This window comes from Acromyrmex echinatior, chromosome 2, assembly GCF_024713525.1.
Source record: "Acromyrmex echinatior isolate Ae372 chromosome 2, ASM2471352v2, whole genome shotgun sequence".
In the NCBI taxonomy this organism is placed as follows: Eukaryota; Metazoa; Arthropoda; class Insecta; order Hymenoptera; family Formicidae; genus Acromyrmex; species Acromyrmex echinatior.
Genome location: NC_141853.1, coordinates 24,548,114 through 24,563,320, shown reverse-complemented (window position 1 = coordinate 24,563,320; position 15,207 = coordinate 24,548,114). Strand labels below are relative to the sequence as shown.

At 35.6% G+C, this 15,207-nt stretch overlaps 1 protein-coding gene across 7 annotated transcripts in view; it reads left to right on the top strand.

The window, feature by feature from the left end:
• The first annotated feature begins 2 nt into the window (after positions 1-2).
• LOC147910668 (uncharacterized) overlaps positions 3-15,207 on the top strand; it is a 156,793-nt gene continuing 141,588 nt past the window's right edge. For 3 of the 7 annotated variants that reach the window (XR_015544049.1, XR_015544045.1, XM_087402644.1), the window contains exon 1: positions 2,075-4,284. The gene's annotated coding sequence lies outside the window, so the exon portion shown is untranslated. Of the gene's footprint in view, positions 130-787; positions 879-2,074; positions 4,285-15,207 lie in introns of those variants that run through there. The other 4 variants (XR_015544048.1, XR_015544046.1, XM_087402645.1 and 1 more) reach the window with 4 other exon arrangements.

Below are 15,207 nucleotides of genomic sequence, written 5' to 3'. Positions count from 1 at the left end.
TCGCGCAATTGTCCTCTCGAAATTACGGCTTCCCAATTACGGCTTATCGGCAAATGAGTAAATCGTTTAGATAACGGTTGATCACCACAGGCTCGGTGGCGTTGTTCGCGAACGCTGCAAAATTCTATCGTGAGTTATGAACACTATATAAACTAGCGCACGCTAAAGGTGTGCTATTAATACGTGCATGTACCTATATAATACGGCGTCATACTTGCTCGTGCTTGTCTAGAGACATGATTTTCGAAATATCGCAAGATTATTTGACGTGACGACAAGAATTTCCGTAGACTTATTCGATAACGAGAACATCTTCTATTTCATTGTTATCATTTTGAAGATAATAATGATGATTATTAAAACGTTGATGTGATAATCCTTTACGTCAACGTTTTATCAGCTGCATTTATTATTTTTTATTTATAGAAAAGAAACTTAAAGAAATAATTCCTAAAATTATTCCTTAAGAAAAAATTATTTTATTTATAAAGTAATAAAAGAAGATCTCAATTCTTTTTTGATACCGATTATATGTTGCGCGATGTAACATTTTTTTTGGTATTTTATAATAGAGAGTAAATAGTTTTACACACAAATGCAAAATATTTATTTATTATCAAAAATCATGCTCGTAAAATATTTATTACTGGAAAAGCATTAAAATAACATTGTGCTCCAGTTGATATTCTTTGACTTTCGATTGTAAAATATAATCGTAAATTCTTGCGATCGTAAAGCAACATGCTTTCTCTCCTCATAACACAATACCTTTTATCATTCACAACAGGTGATTATCAGCTGTTCTGAATCGGTAATGGTATGGCGGTCCGGTCCTTTTGCTCTCGGCAATAAAGCCGCGTACATGCAAGAGCAGGATGTTCGTTTTCAGAAACGAAGAAACTAACTAACGCGATCGAACTTTCTCCATGAGAAAGAAAAAAAAGCTTCGTTCCATCGTGACAACACCGGTACTGTCGATCGATCCGGAGCGATCGCGCGACCCGCTATAGCAACCGCGGAATGTCGCGTGGAAAATCGCATTTAACGCCAAGATCCGATGGCACCGACCTCCATTATCACGTTATTAACTAAGGAGAATTGACGAGGTAAATAGGATAGAGACGCCTGACATCTCCCACCTTCTTAATAGAGACTTTAATGCTCGGTGTCATCCAACAACACAAGAGTAGAATAAAACAAAGGCAGTAACATTCAATCTTCTTACAATCCTTCAATATCGTTTCATCTACACATTGAATAAAATATCACTTTAAGTACATTACTTGAATCTTATTATTTTAAGATTTTTAGAGCATATTTTTTGCGTTGAAGGAACAACAGAAATATTTTTATTTTGTTTATTTAATTTCTTTGATCAATTAATCGCCGAGCTGCAATTTTTTCTGCTATCATTGGAAACAACCGAAAATAATTCGTTATATTATATCCTATATAATTCGATACGAGCGTGCGCGATTTCGAATTACGAGAAGAATTACAATGCACTAACTCGGATGACATGCGTCAGGTAATATTGAAGTTATTTGTAAACCAACGACGATTCGTAAAATTGCGCAACCCCGCGAGAAACCAAACCAAACTTGCACGTACCATAATCGCGATTCGGAGCAAATTGCTGCTGCAGCTGTTTTCAGCAACGATCGAGATCTCGAGCGAACAGGAAGAGGATCGTTGGTTGACCGGCGAGCAGTTAACCGAGTCTGTGGCAGGTCTGTGACTGGTGAGGGATCCTCGGCGCGGTCTTGTCGTCGACGACCAATGGTGTCAGACACGCGATGCCATGGTCACACCGAAAGCGATCGAACGCGTACACGCACCACCGCCTCTGCCGATCGCCAGGAGGAATTCACCGAGGGCTTTCACCGCACACGCCGTCGTCCGTAATCGCGTTCGCAGCGCAATCCACTGCGCATCACAACGTACCGAGACGCGTTCAAGCAGTCATCGGCAACCGAGACAATGAGATATGTGGGACCCCATGAATGGCTGCTCCGTAGGCGATTGCGCGCGTGCGATCGTTGTTGTAGCGTGACAGTTGTTGGAACGTCGGCTCCGTTTGCGCGCGACGCGCCGCCGTGGTATGTAGCTTGCTTTCGCGTGGGTTTCCTTTATAAGAGACCAGCGTAGCCGGTTTACAGTGGCGGATTGTAACAAGGCATCTTCGAATGGGCACCGGTTGGACAGAAATTTATTCAACAACTAACGATGCGCGCAGAAAGAAATATATCCTCTCGCGTCTATCGTGTATGAATTATAACGTGTACCCAATTGTTTAAAAATATTTTTTGCTTATTTTTTTTCGTACAAGATATATATAATTATATTATATTATATAATTTTTAATATCACTCTGCTTAACATATTTAATGTTAAACAATTAAATTTCTCATAAATACGTCAGATAATTAATTCTTAAATAAAAGTTCATCTTAACTTTTAAATCTTTATGTAAAGGAAGCTCCGAAGGGCATCAAAGATACGCAACTACGGTACTATCGTAAAAGTAGCCGTTGTCGTTAAAGTAGGGGATTTACTTGTACTCGCTATCGTATACCGTCTCTAGGTTGCAGAGCTGTGGTTGTAGAATGACGCCTGTTGCGCTCACAAGGTCGCACATTCACATTATACGTTGATGTGCATGTACAGGTGATGTGTGAATGTGCAGGTACGTGAATGTACACGAGTCTCTGCGTGAGGAAGCACAACCACATGAATGAGAGTCTGAGGGTAACGAAAACAGGACCGTAAATAGCAATAAATTCTCCTCATCCAAAATAGGAAAAGTATAAGTAAAGAATAAAAATATGTATAAAGAATAAAGAATATTTTCGATAGAAGATTTTTCAGCATTAGAGTTGATGTAACATTCTAATAAATACGACGTAGACAAAGGTACGTCACATTATTCTTTTTGTAAAAAATAGAAAATTTATGGAGGAACGTAAGAATTTAGGAGATAACGTATCGAGACGATGTTCGCGGCAATAAGCAAACAAAAAGATTGCTATGAATTGGTGATGAAGAACTGATACACCGAAGCGACTTAAAACGTGCATAAGAATGATAACGATAGATCGATGAATTGCGGAAGATGCTACGTAACATAAATTTATATATCTTGATGCGTAGAAGAAACTAATTATTATGTCACACGATGATCTTGTGCAGGTAGCTTGAAAGAATGCGGTAGAGAATATTGCGTTGCATAAAAAATGAATCGCGGCAGCTGCATTAGAATACGATGCGTCTAATATGTTGCTGTTAAAAGTTGCATTCGGCAAAGCAAATCATTAAATTATTTAAATATACGATCTATTTTGTTGATTATCTTCAAATGTTTATATTAAGACTTATCGTAGTTCGATCTTTGGATCTTTTATTTCAATATGAGAGATAATACTGTGGAAATATAAAGCTTCTACAAACACTGCTTGCTTACAATTTTTCTAATTTATATTTCTCTTTTTTACATAATGAGGGCTTGCAATAGACTTTCGCGAGAACAAATACATTTGCGATTGCATTATTTCAAACGCAACAGTATTTAAATACGCGTTCCGGACGATGCTCTGCACGTATCTAATTGTGTTGATCGCACGTGATGATATGCAAGGATGATTCTGTCAGATATTGTGGCCTTCAAAGTTAAGTAATGTTTGTAACTGTGATTATATTAAACACAAACTACATCTATTGGAAGTGAATTCAATTTGTTATGCTATCGTTTCTTCAAAAGAAACTCTTTTGCACACGTTCGGATAATTTATCATTTAAAAAGATAAATTCTACAATATAATTCTGTAGGACATTAATTATAAAGTAGAAATAAAGTAGAAATGAAAAATAACGGTTACCTAGTGTCAATAATTTAAGTTACTTGTAAGGTGACAGAAACTGATGTTTTCTGCAGAAGTCAAGTTCGAGACGAGAGGGTTGAAAGTAGCTGCTTACACCCTACGATAGATGGCAATAATAATGGCGACGAACCCCTCCTTTTTGCCAAACAACATCTACAGTTAACGAACAGCTGTTCAGCACCGCCATGGCGCACGCGACGTCGCGACGTCAAAAACACTTCGAACAATTTCGATTTATTCATGCTGAAAAAATCTTTCCGCGTCGCGACACAATTTATCTGGTGATAAACTTTCGATCGTAGATCGATATTCCGAGATAGTGTTTCGAATTGTGCCAGTTGAATATTTGCGAGTGATGTGGCTGACATTTCGGAGATATTAAAGTGCGAATTTTGATCCTTAACAGGTAGGAGAATTTGTTTTTTATTTACTTCCTAATGTTTTTATGTTTTGGATAGTTGTTTATGCGTTGCATAATTTCTAACGAGTTACGTAACGAACAGAGTGAAATATAATCGGCAGATCAGACAGAGATATCATATACAAAGATATATAATAATATAACAAAAGACATTAAATAAATTTTAAAAAAATTTCATAAACAAATTTTAAATAATTTTTATTATAGATGCGATATATTTTTGTTACATTTATTATATAACATTATTTAAATAAATAGGACATATTAGGTTTAAAAGAAAATAATTTATTGGATAAAATATGTCTAAAATTTCTTGATTGTTTTATTAAAAGAATATTATTTTAAGAAATACGAAAAAACTATTTATGTATATATCAATATATTGTTTTATTTTACATGTACGTAGATTATGTGTTCTTTAAAATTAAATGTATTTCTGTAAAATTCGAGATACCTTATCAAAGTGTTTGTTATAAAATACTTAATAACTTGATCGTGAGATGGCACCACGTATATTTCAATTTGGCAAAATGCGAAATAAATTAATTTTTATTCTACAAATTATTATATTGCTCAATTGGTATACTCAAAAAATACTCCGATGCTTATTATTTTTATATTAATATTTATTAATCATATTAATATCTATTAATCATATTTAAAAAAAATAATATATACATCCCAAACAACAAAAAATCTAAAATCGAGACATAAAATGTCTTTTTAAAAATGTCATTAAAACGTCTTTTAAGCAGTCTTTCAAATGTCTTATGTCTCATTTTTGGATATGCATGTTGCCTGGAATTGTTGAGATTATTTTTTGTGAAATTGATCAAAGAAATTAACAACGATGATTTGAAACAGAAAGAAAATTCTATCACGTATGTTTATACGTTTACATAAATATTTGTATAAATATTTATATATTTTTGACATGCATACGTGCTTGTAATATTTACGCAACGCGTAGGAAAACTTGAATATATTTTCCAAGTGTTAAAATGAAATTCAGAACGTATGGGTAAATGTTTCCGTACTACCATGTGTCACGTTTTTCTTCCTTAGTTATAAAATAATTTTAAGTGATTTATTTCAAGATGCTAATATAATTTGCGTACATGTGACAAAGAGCAATAGGGATATAATCCTTTTTTCACAGAGGAAAGGCAACACATACGATCCGGAAAATCATACACTCTGTTTTCAGTTACACGTGTTCTTATTCAAGTCACGTTCCGACGACAAGGGTAATAGCCTCGAACTTTGTCTTCGTCGGATCAGCTTAACTTCCGGTAGTAAAATTTCACGAAATTCTAGTGCGGTCTCGGCGAAATATGTTTTCTGTGGTTCCTGGCATTTTTCAGCTTGATCGATCACTGCCACGTTGTTGTATGTAGGAAGCCGGAGATATAACGGACGTTTTTATGAGTTTCCTAGAACACGGACGTTACATCTCACCAATTAATTTACATTACCATAGCATACACGCAGTTTTACAAAATTAAATTAAAAGAATAATTTATAATTATAGTTAATTATAAATTTTATTTTTACAATTAAATAAATTGAAAATAAAAAATAATTTATAATTATAATTAATTTTAAATTTAAAAAAAAATTAAAGAAATAACTTATTATTAAAAATGAAAGAAATCACTATTTTTGTAATAATATAACCGTGAAACATTCGCCAACATTCATTTGCATTTTAAAAAAATGCATGTGTGTGTGTGTTCCAATTATCTGTATCCATCTGCAGAGTTATCTGATGTTCAATATACGGTGCCACGTCGACACAGTAAGAAAAAAACCGATATGGCGAAATCACATTATGCGCTAGTAATCCGCGCTGCATTACGATGAATGCTGCACGTGTCTGCGGCTTTTCCACGTCACGAGATTCATGAATGCAAATATTCTGCGAATAAAGAGTCACGCGCGCTCTTTACATCATTCACCTTTCTCATTTTTGTTCCGCGTTTCCTTCCACATCACCCTCTTCCAGCCCTTTGTTCTTCCTTACATTATTTCCCCTTTGCTCTTCGCCATAACGGATTGAACTTCAACCTTAGATGCGTATTTCGATACGCCCCATCCATTTTCACGTTTATGATTTAATGAACGCAACTCCGCACCTTTCATCGACAGTAGTCCGCGCTTCTCCCTTCGATAAATCTCCGCCGTACGCCTTATTATAAACTCTTTTGCGTGGTGCAATTTAAAAGTATAGCGTGGTGCAACTTCGTCTCGCGAAGCTTCGTATTAAACTTCCACTTTAAAAGCGGCACTTCGGCAACCGGTGGAAGTATCGCCGAAGTTTAGCTAATCGTTTCTCATCGCGGACGCTGATAAATTATTCAGTTATAACGCTCATCGCCACCGATTGAACAATTTTGAAATATAGGAAAGGGGGAGAGAGAGAGAGAGAGAGAGAGAGAGAGAGAGAGATGTAGCACATTTCTTGACTTTTCGAACATTTCTCGTGATATCGAATTAGTATCGCACTGGCAGTGCGGAGATTAAAGTCAGATTTCGAAGTACTTGGTAATTCCCTGTACGTATTTCTCGCACGTAGTCGCAGCTTGATATATTTAACCTCCCTTTGACCCTGCGCACCCTTTTAAGTGCATCATTACGTATTCTCTTTTGTAACGTCAAGCTTTATGCAGACCACATTCGCAGCACCTTCCTATTCTTGATCATATCGCATATTAACTGGGCAAGGTGATAATTTTATCCCTTATTGTAAATGTTTTCTGTTAGCTAGAGGTATATACAATAAATATATATTTAGCTGACCAATATATTTATATATTTATTACGTTCATTCTTTATTAGAAATGGTCTTTCTGTAGTATTAGTATAAAACAAACCCACATAAGCAGTGGCTGAAGATAGCTAAACCTTCAAGGTGGAACACATGATTAAATTGTTTTTTTATTGATACATTAATTAACTATTGGTATATATTTACAAGAAAGTAACGAATACAACAGTATCAAAATAAATTATTTATAATACTTTCTTTATCTTTGCTAATCTATAATAACTTTCAGCAAATTAATATTGAATTTCACATCACATTTGTTATTTTTTGATGTTGTTAGCATTGTGTACAACCTCGCTAATAGAAATGCACAATGGATCCCTTTTGATCTAAGGAAAGTTTAGAATCAAGCAAATGTAAGAATAATATATACGTCGGCTTTAATTGGTATCTGTTTGTTACATAGGTTTCTCAACGCGATTCTATTAATATCGCTTTTCTCGGTGTATTCACCTTGCTGCTGTATGACACTTTGTCCCAGTTTCGCAGGATGACAGAGAAAGAGGTAGGAAGTTCTGGATGTTGGTAATGAATATATGAATGTGTAAGCGTGTCGCCGTTTGTCACTCGGGAATTGTACGTACATGTATCGTTTGAATATTACGCATATCAAAATTACGTTTTCAATATACTAGCAACATATTTAACAAGTGTAAAAGTATATATATATATGTTTCATGTTACTGTACTCGTTGAAAAAAATTTTCAAGCAATCTCTAATTTTCTCTTTCGATTTGAATAAGCATATTTAATGTCTGTTTCCGCCGTTTTAGTTGCGTCACTTTTAAAGAAACGTAGCGACATTATAATATATACACATAATTAGTTTCTGATTCCTAACAAAAATAATTATGACGAGTTAAAAATCTGGATATTACTAATTTGGATGTTATTAATTCCTTCTACGCTGAAGATACCGAATGGAATATCACAAAATTGCAATTGTACAAATCGCAAACGAACATTGCGTATTATAAATGAATACTCACACAACAGACGTCTGTCCATCAAAATCTGTAATCGTGGCATCATCAATTGTCCGTATTCCTATATAGACAGAGATTTCATTTATCGAGAAAGTTTAAATCAAACCGCCATTACTCACGATGCGGCAACTGTGATGGAGCATTTCGATTCACCAGAAGGCAATTGAAATTCGTTTCGTCACTGGCTTTTACGAGTCGTCCTTTTTTGCGATTTTGCAATTTATAGTAGGTATTTCAAGATTCTGAATCGGCACAATTTGGCGGTACGCGGAAAAATACAATTCGTTTCGTACGTGGCGGAGCTTTTTAGGTCCTCTCTTTTTAATTTTTTATCTATCCTGCGGCAGACTCGACGAATGTAAATTTCTGTCGATTACGATTGGCGCACAAAAATCTATTTCATGAAATACGTTCGTAGTTTGTCAATCATGCAAAACAGCCTGCTTTGAAAAATCGGACCGTAAACAATTACTCTCTGCTCGCGGTCGATCGTATATATAATTTACGGTACCTGTAACGTAAAATCATTTAATTCATCATCGTGAAAAAAATATGTATAGTTCTTACCGTTGGAAGTACTAAATTGCCATGAATTTCGACACTTCGCGCAACTCGAATCCCCAAAACTTCCAGATAAAACGGATTAGTACTGAGCGTAGCCCCGAACGAAGGGGATGTAAATCGATTTCGTCATGCCCTTAAATTCTATTAGCGCCAACTTCGATTGCATTCTTCAAATGGAAATAGGGAACGAGATTTTCGCGACGGAGAAGTGATTTCGACAAAGCAAAGTCGCGCCGGGCGTGTGATTAGATTTTACACTCTCGCTTTATCTTTACGAATGTCGTTGTCTTTGTTGTGTCCTTTAAACGAAGCTCTATACCGGAATAGTGCGGAGCGATATCGGAAAATAAATTTTGCGTAATCGTGTTTCGACTATGGAGGGCACCGTGGCTATTAAACGCAGGAAATTCTTGTCCTGCTCTGGCAGAGAACTAACAGGACCATTTCCCTTTCCAGTTTAAACTGCCATTTGTGAAACCGTCTGCCGCGGCGAACGAGTGTCCCGGTTCCTGTTCTATCGTTGATGATTTATTCAATCGCGCGCTTGTCGATATTTATCGTTCGGCAACCGTTCCGAGGGGACCAGACACTCTCGACGAGATAAATCATATTATCGTAGACAAGTAGTGTCCAGTATGTGGCAATTTGCGTCGATACCAAAATCTGCGGTCATACCAGTATGGAAATCGTATTAGATTGATACTATATTGTTTAATGATGACTATCTGTTTTTATAAGCGTCAATTTTCTTTTTTCATCGTCATTCTATAGAGACAATCATTACGTTTATTTCAATGTTTTCCTTTGAAATGATATCATAATCAGGGCTGAGCATGTATTTGAAATACTTTTATTTAAAACACACTATTTGCAATACAAGCATATTTTGTATTTTTTATTTTAACGGATCACATAAAAGTATTATGTATTTTGTATTTAAAATTGAAAGATTGAAAGCTTTTTAATTCGATCTTCATAATTCAAATAATAAGATTGATTATCAATGTTAGTATTTGAAATATAAAATATTTTTATATGTTAACATAAAATACAAAATACAAAATATAATTGTCTCACCGATATTGTTTTTTAAATAAAAATATTTCAAATACATGCCAGCCCTGATCATAATGCTCCTTTTATAACTTTTTAAAGATCGTTCCTCCAGGAATTCTGTATCGCACAAGAAAATAAGAGATGAATAAGAAATTATAATTTTTTACATTGTCTTTCTCATTAAATATCTGTGCGGTACTTTCCCGTTAAATATCTACTATATGTCTTATTTTCTGCATGGCCCTTTAAATTTTCGGCAAAATCGACCTCGGTTGCCGCGGCGAGATGTAACATGCAAATGTGATGAGATGTTGCAACGTAGACGTTGTCTAGAACGACACTTCATCGTAGGGTTAATGTAGAGTTGGCGAGTTTCTCCTTGGAAACTTTGGATCCGACAGCCTCCAGCATCATCGTACGAAAACGTTTCGCCTCGCAAATTCTCCGAGGATGCGCTCCCGGAGAAAGTCCCAGATAGGAAACAAATCCTATCCGGGCGGAATGGCCGTTCAGGGGAGTTGCTGCAACGATTGAATGCACGCCACGCTCGATTATTTAAACGTGCACCCGAGATTTCTCGAGTGTAAGTCTCGGGTGCGGCACGGAAGATCGACGGAAGCACCCCAAGCACCCCCTCGGCGGCGGATATATAGCGCGACAAGGAAAAGGAGCGCGTGTCGGCTGACGCCGCGCCGCTTCGTAGTTCGTGGAGAACGATATCGATTTCGACCTGTCGAGCGTGAGCGATTTAAACTCAGAAGACGGAGGAGATAACGTAAGTCTCCGTCTCTCCGTCCTTATTCCTCTCTCGTGCTTGTCCGTGCACCGCGAAGTTGATCGGATTCGAGCGCCGAGGAGTATTTCTATGATTTACTCCCTCAAATGCTGCCGCTGCTGCATCCTCAGCGACAACGCAGCAACGATACTTATTTATATTGTCATAATAGGATTATCTTTTTTTTCCTGCTAGTTCGATTTAATGTAACGATAAAGTAAAATATTTATCGATTACTATACAAGGATTTAAAACGGGGGGAGGGATTTCATAGTCCGTTTGTATTTTAAGAGCGTCTTGAATAATGCCTTAAGATGCGAATGCGGCTCTCTGATTCATTCTTTTTTTTCGGAAAAATGCAAATCTGTGTAGCTATTGCTAATCATAGAAATTTTCTGAAGAAAGTAAGAGTCTTTCAACCGGTGCCAGTGTGTCGCGACATTCTGGTATGCTGCAAAGAATCTCTAAGTGTGTCGTAAACATTTTAGAGAAAGTAAAGAAGCGAAACAATTTAGAAGTAAAAAAGATTGTGAAAATTATCTAAATTGTATTGTTTACTCTCGACCAAAGCGATATCGTCATTGCAATGAAATTATTTCTAAAACGATAAAATAAAAAATTAAAACTTCAAAACGTTTTATTTCTAAATGTTGTATTAACGATATTTGATAGAGGATCCATGTTGAGCTTGTACACTTCACAATATATCGATAATTTGATATTTAATATGTCGCGAGTCGGAAAAGATTAAAAAAAACGTGCCTCGTTCAATATTATTAATTTTATTACTTTTCTCATATTAACTAGTTTGTGTAATTTAACAGCATATTTATCTTTTCCCGCATTTCGCTAAAATAATATTATATAAAAATATGTATTTTTTTATCATCACCCGGTTACATTGAGATCCCGGAGTCTCAGAAAAGGATGTACGCGCTAAATTTACATTTCCGAAAATATTATTCCACGGTTATTCGCGTGCTAGATGGAACGTCGAGACTGCGCCCAGCCGATGCGGCTACTTTGCGGGGCCGAATATCGATTTCGTATTGCAGCAGCAGATATCGAAAATATTGTCGTTTGTATGTAGCCGAAGAAGCGAGCGGGCGCGATTTAGGATTCCAGGATAAATAGTTACGACTGTCCCCCACTCGAGCAGTCCCTGTGCGGCTCCTGTTTCGAAACATTTTACGCGAAAATTCAGGGGCTTACGCGTGCTGTCGGCAGGTGTTGTCCCTTGGAGAGTGGTATCGATTCTGCGCCGTTGAGCATGAGCGATTTAAGCTTCGAAAACAGTGGGGCTTATAAAACCACCGTACTGCGGAATCAGCCCGCACCGGAAACGGTTAAACTCTTTTCTTTCCTTTTCACTTCCGACATATTTCGGCTTATCGAAACACTTTAAAAGATGTTCTACATATTAAATTCAGTATAGCTTCGATACTTTTATAAATAAAATGAACGTGAATAATGACAGTTTGTACATAAGATCGATTAATTTAGATCGGCATCTCTAAAGTCCTTTTTGAGAAAATTTCCGGTTAGTTTCAAAGTGTTAATATTTGACTCATGTGTGTGTGTGTCTACGGTTATAGGGATGTCATTATAACACCACAGTGTCTGTAATCAGCAGTGGCGATCTTTCGACAGCTACAGAAGCCTTGTCATGTAAATGTAGGCTATCAGAGTTGTAGGTCACTGTGTTGTATGTAATCGTGACCTAATTACATGCATTACAAATGACGTGTTAGCGATGACAGAATCACACTTTTAACTAAATCGAATTAATAATTTTATCAAAAGAGAAAGAGAAAGAGAGAGAGAGAGAGAGAGAAATAAAGAGAGAGAGAACACGTCAATCCCTTTGCGATTAAAATTGAAATAAAGATCACTCATCGCGAAATTATCTTTCCAAAGTATAAGTGAATATTTCTTAAAATAATTACCGACTATTTCTTCCTAAGCTAATTCCAGGTTATCCATTACATTCTTTCTTGGCCAACCGAGGTCGACCCGAATTGCATTACACTCACTACAGGAATAAAAATATTTCCACACCGACGGTATAATGCTCGCAATTCCTTATAAAATACAACGATGCATCAGTTTTATGACCGTGTTAAGGATTTACCTCGACCAAGGAAATGTTATACGCGTGCGTTAATGGACGCGATTGCCAATGATTTCCTAGTGTCTTCGCAAGTCGGTACCGTGGCCGGAAGTCAGTTTCACGAACGATACATCCCGATGATGTCCATCGAGATTCCTCTCCCACAACGTCGCCTTTAAAATGGTATATTAGGCCGAGGGTTATAAATCAGACTGACGGAATGGCGGGATGACGGCGGCGCAGCGGTTATGTCGGTTGGTGGTTGTGACAGTGCTTAGTAAGTAAGACAGTATGCCCCGCGTTGTACGTGTAACATTAGATGTGCCTATGATACAGGACGTATCAGAAATGTGCATTTTCCGTCAGACATAAATTCTTTAATGAATTTATAAAATCAAGTTTTTTTGCAATAAAAATTTTAATTCGAAGTCTTCACTTGGACGGAATCATAACACCAATTTCATATGATTTCATATGTGAACGTACAAAATTAACACTGTAAGATTATCTCTTGTGTATAATTCTTACATATAATTGTATATGTAAATTATAATTTTGCAATGTCATCTTTCTTTTATTTAAATTAAATAAGTTAAAAGAAGTTAAAAGTTAGTAATCTTGCCGCAAAAAGTTTCCTATGGTTTCCTAATGGGAAATCGGTTGGAAGCTTCATCGTATTTAATCACTAGATTGCGCACGACTTCTGATTCATCCTGTACGTATACGCGCGCAACGTACATAGAATGCTAGCAGGTTGGAAGCACGAGATTTCCCGGGTAGCCTGCTACGATATTGCTCTTCCCTGGCGTCAGGCCAACTTTTGCCTTTACTGAGAGAAGGAAGGGAGGGAGGAGGAGAAGTGCGTGGAAAGGAGATAGTCGGAGTCAGAATAAGAAAAGGGTGAAGTAGGTGAATGCCTATCATGTGAATAAGCTCTACGGCATACGTGGGCGTTCTTTTAATCTGTGTGCCTTCTCCCATTTCTCTATTGCCCTTTTTATCTTTCATCTTTTCTCTCCCTCTCATACTCTTACCTTTTTTTCCATCGTTGAATTCTTTTTTCCCATCGATACTGCGTTAAACAGTGTCTTATCCTGCCTCAACGAGCGTGGCCGCTATTCAATCTTCGTCTGTCAATCGCCGGATTTAACCACGGCCTCGAAAGCATCAACGAGGATGACGGTGATAAAGGGAAAGATTATGGAACGGATACGTTATCCTCTTTCGCGAAGAGATTAGATTCGAACGGAGGTTCGCTTTTAAGAATCTGTGGGATCTTATCAAATCGCTCGGTAACGATAGTATTTCATGAAAGTACGTTTCATAAATAAATAGAATATGATATTTATATTACTTGTTCAATTATACAATTTGAACTAATGGAAAAGATTAATTATATGGAAAATAAAAAGATTCTCGGTGAAATAAGATAGTTTTCATGTATGATATAAGTTATAATTTGATGAACAAAAGATGTCATAGACATGAGATTCACAATATGAATAGTTTATGATATATTAAAGTGTAAAACTTGTGCTCATAGAGCACCTTTGATATACGTAATTAAAAAACTAGTCCTTATTTAATCTTGTGTCTGATTTAATCTTTTGTTCATCACATTATAAGTTATTATATTTGTGTGAAAACTAACTCATTTCATTAGGCCCTAATTTTCCACATGTCATAATTACTAGACTTCGCACTAATTTTGTCAAATATTGGGTCTCGAAGAAATGAATTAGTTTTCACATATTTGTAATGTATATACTTTTAATATGGTGAATAAATGATAAGCAATTATAAACGCTATTCTACTTTATCGTAACTGAGACATATATAGATCATAGAATTATATCTATTACAATTTACAAACAATTTTTAATTTTTGTATTAGATAGAATTTAATTCTCATAAATATTACGCAGACATTTCGAAAATACGATAAAATTATTTTAACGAGAATACTGTCTAAGAATTTGTGAATTTCTAAAGTCGATCCGCAATGTCCGAAGTTCGAGACCTCTTCGCGATCTTTACGATGCTACGTCAAGCGAAATAAACTCTTGAAATTATTCTACGATAAGTTATTTGAATAATCATAAGTTAGTTTGAAAATTTATGAGAAATCAGTGTGAAATTCGTTATGAATTTTGGCAAGTGAATGAATACGATTTATGACTTGTACGATTCTGTTCAAGAATTTATTAATTACTTTTCATTGAAGTACAAAATTTCAATTAAAAAAAAATGATTTTCTATGTAGATTCTTTATTTTTAATTATTTATTTATCTTTTTTTTTTTAATTAAATCCTTTTTCTACTCTTTAACTCTTTAAAATCTCTTTAAATTGGTAATATTACGAATCTTCTCAATGAATTTTATCATTTGAAAGATATTTGAGCAAATTATAATATAGATATGGAAATTTAAGGATAAATAGCGCCTTATAAAATAAACTACGTATTATAAAATTATACTAAGAATAATAAATAAGTCAAATGAATTAAAAAAATATAATAACATTAACCATTTAGTAATAAGCAGTTAATATTACTATATATTTTTTTAATTTATATAACTCATTTATTG